The sequence below is a fragment of the Falco peregrinus genome, chromosome 11, assembly GCF_023634155.1.
Source record: "Falco peregrinus isolate bFalPer1 chromosome 11, bFalPer1.pri, whole genome shotgun sequence".
Classification (NCBI taxonomy): domain Eukaryota; kingdom Metazoa; phylum Chordata; class Aves; order Falconiformes; family Falconidae; genus Falco; species Falco peregrinus.
In genome coordinates, this window is record NC_073731.1 from 3,163,316 (window position 1) to 3,176,097 (window position 12,782).

The window sequence follows — 12,782 nt, forward strand, 5'->3', positions numbered from 1 at the left end:
GGGAATTCCCGCAGAATAACAATGGACAATAATAACATGCACGCTTTCTTGTCGAGCGTGAATTTTTCAGGAAATGCAGTGAAGAAACTTAAGTCTGGAAGTTTCCATCTGTCTCCCCCCTCAGCACGCTGCTACCTTCCCGCTGGAGCGGGTGATGCGTTTGGAAAAGCTGCCTTTTCCAGGAGAGCGCCGGGCGAGCGCGGTGCCGCGGCCAGGCAGGCCCCCTCCGCGTCGCCGGCCCCGGCTGCCTCGGCTGCAGCACGCAGGGAAAACCGCAAGCCCCAAATCAGCAGGAGCAGCCGCCTCTCCTTAATGCCTCCCATCGCCCGCCCCCCCCCCCCGCGCCCCCCCCCCACCCCCCGTATATATCTGTGCATAAACATATATACACACACATAAATATTTGTAAAACCGGCAGTTGTTAAATGCAGCTACTAAATAACCCTTTAAAAAAAAAACAAACCAAAAACAAAAAACACCCCCCACAAGCCATAATGATGATGATGATGATGACGGGAGGGGGGGGAAATAAATAAATAAAAGCGAGCGAGAGCCGGCGAGGGAGAGGGAGGCAGGTTCAATTATCTAAACAAAGAAATCATGGCGGAGTGTTTACATTTGGCAGCCCAAAGACTGTTGGATTACGGAACCCCCCCCAAACCCAACCGGCCCCCCCCGGCCCCCCGCAGTAGCGGCTTGCCGGAGCCCGCCCGCCGACACCTCGCCGCGGCCCGGGTAAGTGCGGAGCTTGCGGCGACCGGACCCGCGCCCCAGCCCTCCCCGGGCGGGCGGTGGGGCGGGGGCCGAGCCGGCTCCCCCCGCCCGGTGCCGTGCCGTGTGTGTGTGTGTCTCTGTGTGTGTCTCTGTGTGTGTGTGTCGCGGGGGGAAGATGGACACGGGGTGCGCACGCCGCCGCGCTGCCCCCGAGCTCGCCGCGCCCCCGCCGCTGCGCCGGGCAGGGTCAGCCTGTCCCCGTGCCCGCGGCCGCGATGCCGCCTCCCCGCCCCGGGGTCACGGCGCCCGGCGCTCACTGGCGGCTCCGCCCCCGCGGCCGGCCCCGCCGCGCCCCCCGCCCGCCCGCCCGCCCGCCGCCGCGGGGCCCCTACGGGCGCACGGAGCTGCCCGGCCTGGCGGTGGCGGGGGGATGTGCTCGGGCCGCCCGTGGGAGACTCTGTTGCTGCCCCTGCCCGTTCGCGAGGTTCCGCTCCTGGGGAGCGGGAGGCCCCCAAGTGGGCATCGGGGGAGAAGGGGGGGAGAGGGTTGGGAGGGGGGGTGCTGGATGCTGCGTCTGCTCCTGGTGTCGAGAGCCTCATCGCAGAGCGAGCGTGGGGACCAGAGGAGGTGGTCAGGCGCTGGCAACAGCGCTGCGACCCTCTCCCCAAAACACCCTCACACCGAAATGCTCAGGAACATAAATGCCCTCACCCCAAAATCCTTTTTCCCTGTAAATGCGCATCCCCTTAAATGCTTTCGCTTACAGGTGGCCACAGCCTCAAACACTCTCACCTTCAAAGGTCTTTGCCTCCAAAAGCCCTTGCTCCCAAACATACTGGTGCCTAATGCGTTTGTTCCGGTCTCCCTCACTCCCAAATGTCCTTGCTTCCAAACAGCTTCACCCCCAAATATCATCACCACCAATCTTCCCGGCACCAAAACATACTCCCCTAAACACTTCGCACCTCAAACCATTTTGCTCCTAACCTCCCTCAACTAAGTAAGGGGTTTAGCTGTGCTTGGTGTTCCTCAGAACCATGTCCCCCACCCCTCAGTGGGCCATATGAAAGAGCCAGAAAGGTGCCTGGGTACCTCCCCCTGCCAACAAGCAGCCCCCTGACTGCTGATCTGACACTGGGCACCCCATAGACCACTGCTGTGAAATGTGGGAATGACACTTTCAAGCAGCCTGCAAGTGTTGCTCCCATGTGTCCATCAAAAAGTGCCCTGGCTCCAGACACATCTCAGTGCTAGAAAGCTGCAAAACTCATTTGGCTCCTCCACCCTCCTGGATCTGACAAACAGGCAGTGGCCTCCCCTTGGTTTTGTGATAGGGACACATGGGCTGCGTGTCCTGCTGCACCGCACTTATCCCTGTTCCAGAGTGTCTGGGAGGTGGGAACATGCATGTATTACTTCCAGGGTTTTGCAGGCTATTTTGTCAAGGTAGAGCTTTGGAGCAGAAGGATCACCAAAGTGATAGTAGGATGTAGGGGCTGGGCAAGACAGTTGGTGGGTTCCAGGCTTTTTCTGACCCAGGGCTGTGCGCCCACGTGTCCCAAATTCAGAGTGCAGTGAGCTGTATGAGATTGAGAGAGGTAGAAAAGATACATCTTTCCTTCTTTCTCTTTCAACTGCTTGACTTAAAAGAGTTTGTGGAGGTCAAATTCACGAATGAAAGAAAAATTCTTGATATAGCAGAGGTATGAGGCGCTGTAAATGAAAACGGGTGTTGGGACACTGGGAGTTTGAGACATCCACTTTTCATGCTCGTCCATGCCCCTTCACGAGGCGGAGGGTTTTACAATTGTTTGTGGTGATGTTGAGAAGACTCTGTTCATATCAACATGGTGGTGGGCTGAGACAATGAGGAAAACAGAAATGTGGAGGTGTGTACCGGTGCCACTGCTGGGTGTGCTTGTACAAGGACTGTGGGTTTGACTCTCCAGCTTGATTGTCTCTTTGCTGGGTCTGTGGAAGCACGCAGCATGCTAAGTGAGTGTCAGAGTGGTCTACAAGTGATAGGTGTTGCACAAGATCCGTGTCTGTCTACAAACCCTTGGCAGGCTGTCCTGCGTTACCAGGTGTTGTGGTGGCAAGTTGCATGACAAAGTTTCAAAGCACAGGTCAGCAGTAAGTGCTAAACCCTGCAGAATTTTGGCTCTGAAGACATCAGCAAAGAAAATTAATGTTTTTATTGCTCAGAAGGTCATTGCTCAAAATATCGTTGCCTTTCCTCTCTTTATTCCCTCCTCTCTGCAGCTACATTCCTCTACATCTACAGTTAGTCTGGGCATTTCTTGGTTTGTACATTCTGTGGATAAAAGGCCTGTTGAGGAAATTCCCCCTACGCTTCGATTTTTTTGCCACTTCCTGCTTGAACTGTCAGTTCCTAGAGTCTCTGAAGGTCTGAGGCTGTTTTCTCAAGGAAAGCTCTTAAATTAAGTGGCCTGTTAACTGTTAATTGCTGTTCTGTTCTGGCTATTTACTTGAATATCATGTCAAACCTGCTGTTCTGGTCTGGAGGCTACACTGGTTATCTGCTCTGATCTCTAAACCATTACTGCTTTCTGCTGTGTTATTGAAGACCAAGGTATATATTTCTTTCCTTAATGCAAACTGACATTTTCTTAGATTTAAGGATTTTGTTGAGCAAGCTGTCCCACTTGAAACTGCTTATACAATAACCTCAATTTTATGTCTTGTTAAAAAAAAAAAAAAAAAAAAAAAAAGGCTTCCCTGAGACTTAATATTCAAAGTTTTTTGTTGTTTCTGGTTCTTTACTGTGGATGTGTTTTGAGGAGAAAAATGTTTAAAGCTGGGCAGAACAATGTGGAGTTGCTGGGTAGGCAGGTAACTGGAGCTCATGCTTCTCAAACTCTGAACATTGGCATGTTCAGGGTAAGCAAAGCTTGAACTTTTAATGTATGCTTGCTAGGCTGATTGGAAGTTTGGAGAAGGTCATGTTATCTCCAGGGTTGTCTTGGAAGTCTGTGAAGTTAATGCAACACTGGTGGTGTCGGTGAAACTCCATCCCTGGAAAAAAATTTCTTTTGTTTACTGTATTTAGTAAAGTTACGTTCTGTTTTCTGTTAACTAATTTTTATAAAATCAAAGTCATATCTTGGCTGTTTGACTGGGATAGTCACACAGAAATGATAACAAAATGCTAGCAGAATGCATATAATTCTGTCTCTCAGATGGAAGAAAGCATTAATGGGGCCAGTTCCCTTTTGGTGAGTGTTTGTAGTTTTTTGATTAATGACAGTTCATTCAGGTATTGAGAGAAGAAGAGACCTCTCAAATGACGCTGAATCTGTTTCCCCAGTATGTAATAGAATGAAACTCGCAGGCTGCCGCTGGACAGTAAGATATTCTGACATGAATATATATTTTGGAGCTCTGCACAAAATGAGGATTTCATGCATAGGCAACACAGTGTGACAAGTCATATCCTGTGTGACCTTGTGCTTACAGTATAAAGTTGTGTAATAATATATTCTGCTAAATTAATACACAAAATAAATAGAACATACCTCATTTTTATGCTAATAATTATATTTTTCAATTCTAAGGACCTTTTATGCTAAGACATCAAAGTAAATTACAGGTAGGAATAAACTAAGCTTCACAACACCATTGTGAATTTTTGTATTATCATTCAGAGACTAGTTGGAAGGTATCTTTATTAATTACTGTTATTTAATTTTCTGTTAATTATTGTCTGATTTGCTTACTCTCTGATACTGTTCTCTCTCCTAAGATGTTAATAAAAAAATATGATCTTATGAAACTGAAGAAAAAAATATTTTAATTTCACCCACAAGAATGGACAGATCTGTCAAAGCTAAGAGGAAAAATAATAATGATGTTGATTCCTCAAGGAGTTAGGAGAGTTTTTGCCAGTAGGATGTATTTTATGTGGCTGCAACATAAAGTAAATTTGGGATCACTGTGATGTGTAGTTCATCCTGTGATGTAACTGTAGGGGAAAGGCTAAGGAGGCTTTACAAAGGGGTTAGCTGAGGGAACAAAAGAAACCTAAATCACTTTGTTTAATTCAAATCACAAAGGATAGGATTTCCAAAAGTGCTGATTACTGGCTTAGCTCTACCATCATTAATGTCAGTAGTAAAGAAGGCCATTTACTCCAAGGAGAGCAGAGTTAGGCCAGTGAGAAATGCTTTTGCAATTCTGTCCTTTAAGTTTGTAAGGTGTGAGTTGAATCTTGTGTTTCTGATATTCCAGCATGTGTTTCTTACAAACTTTGGCACAGGATTTGATTCTGTCATGCCCCCTGTATGTGGAGATAAGAGTAGCATTTCTGGGATGAGAATCCAGCTCATAATGTTCTTCGGTAGCTTTTTCTCCATCGATGTCAGTGAGGTTGTATGGGCAGTCAATTAATAAAGAATTTACTCTAACTTATTAATGCATATTTACAACCTTAATTCCAGTTTAACAGAATGTTTTGTGGTGGAACATTTACAGAAAGAGCATGTGGAAAATTTATCACTGCATGTATTAAGTACAAAGAAAGCATCCCTATATTGCTGTGCAGGAGCAACTGGCAAAACAGAACATATTACAAGAAACTATCTTTTTCATTAAGTCTGCACAAAATGAAGATTTAACGCATGGGCAGCACAGTCAGTCCCAGCGGTTTAGTGCCCATAATCCTACCTTGAAAATGGCTTCACAATAATAATTACTGTTACAAAATGGACACTGCTTCCAATTTTGGCATGTCTACTTCACACATAACTAATTGCAGACACAGAAGGCAAGATCTTATTTTACCAGCCACCTAGCTCCAGAAGTGCAGCTATGTTAATCTTCCCATAAGATTTCCAGTCTCAAACTGACAACTTTCCGCTTTGCCTTATTTTGTGACAATAACACAGAGCATTTGTGGCAGCCACCCTCACTTCGGCATGCTGAAACTATCCCTGGACATTAAGATACTATGACATGAATATATATTTGTGAGCTTTGCACAAAATGAGGATTTCACGCATAAGCAACATAGTGTGACGAGTAGTATCCGGCATGACCTTGCAAATGCAGGCTGAGCTCCAGAATAAACAGCTCAAAAGAGCAAGGAGTATAGCAGATTCTCAGGTTCTGGAAGAAAATCCCATCGTTCAGTTGCAAGCCTGCAGCGAGTAGCATCCAGCTCTTCCTACAAGTTCCTAAAACTTAGCTGCTTTACACGGGTGATGAAGAAGTATAGCGCAGAGAACAAAAATTTCCAACTACTTTTAGAAAGGCAGGATTGTTATTAGAGAAAATCTATAATCATCAGTGGAACTCATCACAGAGAGCTGAAAATCCTCTTAAAGGCTGGAGATTTCAAAGCTCCTGGTTTCCAGATGTGGAGTGTTGCTTCTTATTTTCACAGCACCTACATTTGTCGCTTGTTTAGGTGGTAGTTCCTACTTCCTATACTTTTTCTTGCCGGGTTTTTTCTCTTGCTAAATGAACAATAGGTTTGGATGAAAAAGTTTTTTGCTGCCTTTCAAAAATAAACAGTGTGACCTTGTTAAAGTTGACAATAACATACATGTCATGTATGGAGGTAAGAAAGTGTCTTCTCACACATTCTTTTCTCAAGTTTAGAACAACTTGCTGCAGCTGGCCCCTTGTCAGAGTTGGCCTTGAGTACGGGCAGCCAGACCAGAAGAGGTTGCAGAGCCTGTTGGTGCAGCAGAGGGCTGACAAATAATTTGCCATACTAATGTTGCATATAATAAAAGCATTATTTATGCACAGCTAATGACTCATCAGTGTGAAGTTTTCTTAAAGGTTATCATTGCACAGATAGTATTATTGTACTTCCTTGTGCAGGGGAACTAAAATGAAATACGGTCTTGAAATAGGTACGCTGTCCTTATTTCGCCTGTATCACAGATGCATATTATTCAGCATATTTTTGAGTTCTTTGCTGTTTAAGATTTCAGTGGGTTTCATTGGCTTTTTAGGGATAAAACTGAGTCTACAGTTGTTGGCTTGTGGTTAGTTCTGGAGCCTAAAGCCCTATAGAAACAAGACAGGAAAGGATCTCAAGAGGCCATCTCCCTTTCTCAAAGGCAGGATAGCTGTGCTGTTATTGGTGAAAGTTTTTTCACTCTATCCTTAAAAACCTACAACAAAGAAATAGTACTCTTCCTGGGCAGCCCGTTGACCTAAATCTCCCTTGCCATGTTGAATTCCATTACCATTTGTCTTATCTAAACTGGAAATAAAGAGGAGGTCTGTTCACTTCTCTCTGCCTTTTCATGCATTCGAAGAACATTTCTGTGTCCCTGCCAGTCATCTCCTCTCAGGACTAAGCAATCCCTGTTGCTTAGAGTCAAATTCAGACTCTGTCTGGTTTGTCCATATGCATCCTGAAGGGTTGCACTGACAGCCGGACACAGTCTGACTCCAGCTGATGCCCTACCATCTCTCATTAGGATGGAAATTATTTTGGGTTTGTCCGTACTCTTGTTTAAAAATCCCAAAGTAGTGTTTTCTATTTAGGTTCAGTTCTTAGGGCTTTATTATTACATGAGGCTTGTAGACCGTGGAGAAAGTAGCATTAGTAAAAATGAATTATGTATGTGTGTATGTATGTATCTATCTATCTAAAGGGGGCAATATACCTTATCTGTAAAATATTTTTTCTTTTATGAGTTTTATCTTTCTTCTCTCTTCTTTTCTAGTTGAGGAGGTAATTTTAGGTAAATGACAATACCACTCCTATTTCCAATGTAAGAATAGGATTGTTTGAAGTGTAACACAGTCCCATACTACGTAACTGTCCTATACGTTTACAACAATAAGTTACTCTGGTCCTGCTTTTTGCTGTGGTCTCTTAGGAAAATCATGTCTAAATGTTAGAATTACTGATATACAGATGCAGACACAGCAGATCATAGCCTCAGTGCATTTTGGCCTAAGAACACATTCATTTTGCTTCTAAAAAGCATTCTATATTTGATAATATTTCTTGAATTGTGAAGTCTTTGAGGTTGGGATATTCATAAATGTTTGCAGAGCACCTAGCATTTGTCTCTGATTGGGGCCTATGGGTAATTTAAAAACATAAATATTTCATGGCAATGGTAATTACCCTTTTTTCAGAATAGTAACGTCTTTGAAGTTCCATCTTGGATGAGTGAAACCCCCTTAATAATTTTTTTTCAACCACTTTGAAGAATATTCTCTTGTCATCAGAAGCATCTTTGGAATTCATAGTTTTGTACATTGCAAAAATGCCACACTTCATAAATTACAGAACTGTCTGCTCCAACCTGTCTCCTGCTTAAGATGTACGGAAATAAGGATGTAAGTAGCATGACCAAGTTATTCTGTGTCTCTACCTCAGAATTTTAGTTCAGATCAAGAATGTCTGAAAGGGATCAGGCACACTTCTAGCACTTTGATTCTCATTTTATGGAGTGGTGTCCCAGAACAAAACTTGGATTCCTTTTGGATTGAACTACACCCAAAGGTAGTTATCTAGGAGCCCATGTAGTGTGCTCCAGCTGCCTGGGAGGATTCTTTCCATGGGGCCAGACCAGAACTAGCCTGTAACAAACTATCTGAAAAGTATGTAAATATGGACCTTGGGTCCTTAGCACCATTTGCTTTACAGATCATCTCTCGTTTCCCTGCGTTATCTGCTAATGTAGACATGATCCTTGGTTTCAGAGCTCTGAGGCCATTAGGAAACAAACCTCCCACTGATTGCATTACACTAAGTTCACTGCTTTACTGAAAAATCTCCAAGGAATATTCTATCAGATACCAACCCTTAACCACAGTGAAATATACTCTACTGTATTAAAATTGTGAAAGAAATGACAGATGAGTTTTCTTGTGACTGCATTTATGAATCTTTGTGGAAAAGGCCAATTAATGTAACTATCTGTGGAGTCCTCTGATTTTTTTCTTTTGGTGACCCTGTGGTAAGATACCTAGCAGGGCAAAGGCTTCACTGTATGGCACTGCAACCATGCAGAGAGGTACTTTAAGTGACGGATGAAAACTTGACAAAATATTGACTATATGGTATCCATTTAAAAATGGCTGTCATGATGTATTGACAGCAGCACTAGCAAATAAATAATACATATTTTTAAAATTCCCGTAATTACATGTTTACCCAATAGGCCAGAACAGCTCTGTCCCAAGGAGCTGTTTTAGTCTGAGTAAATAATACATGTTTTAAAGTCCATAATTACATATTTAAACGATAGACTATCGAGGAAATAATGCACATTTTAAAAAGTCCATAATTACATATTTACATGATAGTCTGTAAATTCTGTAATTACTTATTTACACAATAGACCATAGCAGCTGTTACAGTCTATTATGGTAACTCTCATAGAATTATATTATGGATTTTTTTTAACTTTAAAAATAAGTATATTTAACCAGAAAATTGTATTGTTAGTTGTAATAAACACCACAAATCTCTAAGATAAGAAAATATGCATAAAGGTAAAAATTTAGGGTGATACAGAGCTAGAGAAGTTCTTATCCCTTCAGTGATAAATGTCTTTTGTTAGCATTAGGAGCTTAGGATGTTTCATTAATTTCAGAATTTCTTTACTTAGGTAGCTGAAATACAAATATGCAACATTATATGCTTTTACTTTCCTTATTGTCATGTAAACATTCAATTGGCATAAGCATTTGGGATTCTTAAAATTCTTTAGTTCCTGTTCTGCTCTTATTAAAATCAGTGATAAAACTCCCATCAATCCCAGTTTCAGAAATCATTTATATTGAGGACAGCACTTAAACATGTACTTGAAATCAATGGCACTTAAGCATCTTTTAAAAATAAGGACATACTTAAGAACTCTCATGAATTCTGATGGACCGAAACATGATTAAATGCTTTCCTGAATTGGGATACTGTCTTCCATGAAGACAGAATTGGAACTTCCATATACATGGCTTATTGGCGGGCCACAGGTTTTTTGTTGTTTGCGATGTGGATTCTCCCTGAGGGAAAGATTTTTTAGCATGTTTAACTACAGACATACATGTGTAAGAATCGGTGCTATGGCAAATGTGTTGCTGCTTCTTTGTTCTTTTTAGAGATTCATGAATTGAGAATTCATCCAGTGTTTTCCATAGCTCAGCTGCTGAATTTATTCCTCATGTTAGAGACTGGATCAATACACCTAAATGAGCCTTCTGTCCATAATTACTACTAAATAGCAAGGCTAAATCAAGCAAGTCAGAATGTGACATTTAGCTCAGCCGGACCTTATGCATTTAGTAACGAAACAGAGTATGAGAGAAACCTTTGATCCTTACTGTTAGTTTCATTAAAACATTTGAGTTAAGAGAATTTGAACTGTTGGGAGCCCTATTTATAGACATGTCTTAAATGTAATGAAATATGCAAGCATGTTTTAACAACTGTTGGAGGTCGAGGTGTTCAGTCGCGCTATATAGGCTGGTCACATATTTTCACTGAAAGTATCAGGTAAAGGGCTGTAGGTTTTGCCTTTCCTTGGCAATGAACAGTGCAGCATCAAATTTGGTAAAGTTCTGTTCAGGAATAAAGAAGATGTGTTATGAAGTGAAATAAGTAGAAACTGGCTTGCACAGGGAAAGAAAAGCCTCAACAAGATATACTTCCACTGTATTTTTCTATGGATCTTCAAGATGTTATTACTGACACCCGTGTACACATTTGGATATTTGGTTAAGTGACCTGGAGCTTCAAAGGCCAAAGGGAAAGTCAATATCAGTCCTTTGTTAAAAGCACAAAGCCAGTAGAAGAAATGATTAAATAGCAGGAGCCTAAGTCTCATCTCTTGCATGGTGCTTTTTACCTGCGTACGACAGATAAACAGCATTACCTGACTGGTTTTGAAACCAGCAAATGAAACAAGGGATATAAGGGATTAGAGAACCAAATGTGAGAGCAATAATTTCATTTACATAGGAACCATATTTAAGTGGTTTAAATTTAAAAGCGTCTTCAATTTTGCATTCTCCACAACAAATCCTGGCATTTGAGAAGTAAAAACCAGGAGACATCTCTGTCTTGTTGGACAGCCCTGTCACACTCATCACAATGAGAATAACTGATCCTCTTCATGTAAGTGCTATCCCTGTGAAACTGTGAAGGTCAGTTTCTGTGTCATTTTCCTACTCTGTTTTCCATTAAAAAAATATACACATAAACATTTGCTGGTTTTGCAACACTTCCAAGCTTTACGCTTGAGTTAACCTACAGGAGTTGTCATGTTTTACGTGTGCATCCTAATCCAGCGAGTTACTCAGAGTCTTTGAAGGTTTTGTGGATCTTCAGCTTTTCACCAGGTGAATGTTGAGAGTCTTCACTTCTCCCACCCTTTTTTGTTTGTATGGCATCTGGCCTTGCCAGGCAAGCATGTTATCTGCCAGAAGTTCTGTTACATATTATTGCTAAATAATTTTGTGTTCATGTAGCTGTGGCAGTTCTCCAATAATTCTGACCTGAGGCTGAACGCATCTGGAAGTTCACAATATAAATTTACATAAATAAATAAGATGTGTTGCCCAATATAAGCTATATAAAGGGAAAGCTTTATTATCATATGGATTTTGGGCACAAACCAGCTTATTTTGTTATGAAAAATCCAACTGAGGAGTCAGCACAGGGGTTATTACGTGAAGAAGGCGGGCAGATTTCAGGACGTTGTATTTGTCTATAAGCAGTACTTTGCACTTGTAGTTTTGTTAATTGTCAGAAGTAATTTAAATTCATCAATAATAAATGAGTAATTTTATCAGAAATATTTCTAGGAAAAGGTAAAATCCCAGTTGGATTGACACAACACTTTGTCCTTCAGAGAGAGATGAATGTAGTACGGAGTAGTTTCTCTTCACATGGTATTTTGGAATATTCTTGAAAAATCAGATTTGAGGCTAAAGTGAGACTTTATTGCTGTTTCCATGTATGCAATGTGAGAGTATGTATCTTTTTGAGGAGACAGAGCCAGACTTCTCAGAGGTGCACAGGGGAAGGGGAAGAGGCAATAGACGTGAGCTGAAAGGGGAAATCCTGATTAGGTATTAGGAAGAATTTATCACAGGGGGGGCTAGTCAAATGCTGGAGCAGGTTACCCAGGCAGACTGAAATCTCAAACCTTGGCAGTTTTTTGCACTGGGTTCCTGACTATCTTTTGTAGGTTGCTGTAGCTGTAGGACAGGTTTTGGCTGTGGTCCCTCACCATCTTGCCCATATTCTGCAGAAAGCTTTCAGATTAAAATGTGTTGTACTATATAAAAATAAACTGTTACTATTAGTGGTTTGTGGTGGTCCTCACTTGTGATAGAAAAGCAAGTGATTACATCACTTGGCAGCTATGATGACAAATATATATTTGTCAGAAATAGTTATTTACTTTATATGCAATTGTTAGTTTTCTTTTATTGCTTTTTTTATTATAATGGAACTTGAGGACAAAGACAGATTTCTTACCTGCAGTGTTAACTATAGTAAGTTAACTGTAGTATGAAATGTCATCTGTTGCCTCTTATAATGATAAATATTTCTGAGACAAAACATTGTGAAAACCTGTATGTATAAATTCCTCTATCCCAGCCATTAGGATGAAGAGTAAACCTACAGCTTACTATAACTGGGGATTTGTCAGGAACTAAATGAGTCCTCACAGGTAGAGAACACCTTCTTCCCCATGCCATCTTTTTCCCACAACCATGTCTGCTTGCTGTTCTTTAAGATCTTTATGCAAGCAGTGTATCTTTTCCATGTAGGCCAATGTTTTGCATTTGATGATGCCAGGTACAGCTGAGGACTGCCGCAACAGAGGAATGTCCATCTTTACATGGTTTTGGTTTTTTTTTTTTTTTTTTCTCAGTCTCTTTTAAATTTAAGAATCTGTGATACAATATTGAAATGGGATGGGCCTCTGGAAGAGGGAGTCACATTCTGCAGCACAATTGGTCAAGAAGACCTAGATGATGGTTCTTGGAGGAACTAAAAGACTTTCCCAAGGTGCCCCTGGGAGGAAGGTAATAGAGCCAGCGCAGAGTTAAGGAATTGTACC

The 12,782-nt window shown here is 41.9% G+C and overlaps 1 long non-coding RNA gene across 1 annotated transcript in view; it reads left to right on the plus strand.

Annotated features, from left to right (window-relative positions):
* The first annotated feature begins 488 nt into the window (after positions 1 to 488).
* Positions 489 to 12,782, plus strand: part of LOC114012521 (uncharacterized) — a 451,341-nt gene continuing 439,047 nt past the window's right edge. The window contains exon 1 of the long non-coding RNA XR_008749315.1: positions 489 to 735. This is a non-coding gene — a long non-coding RNA (uncharacterized LOC114012521). The remainder of the gene's footprint in view (positions 736 to 12,782) is intronic.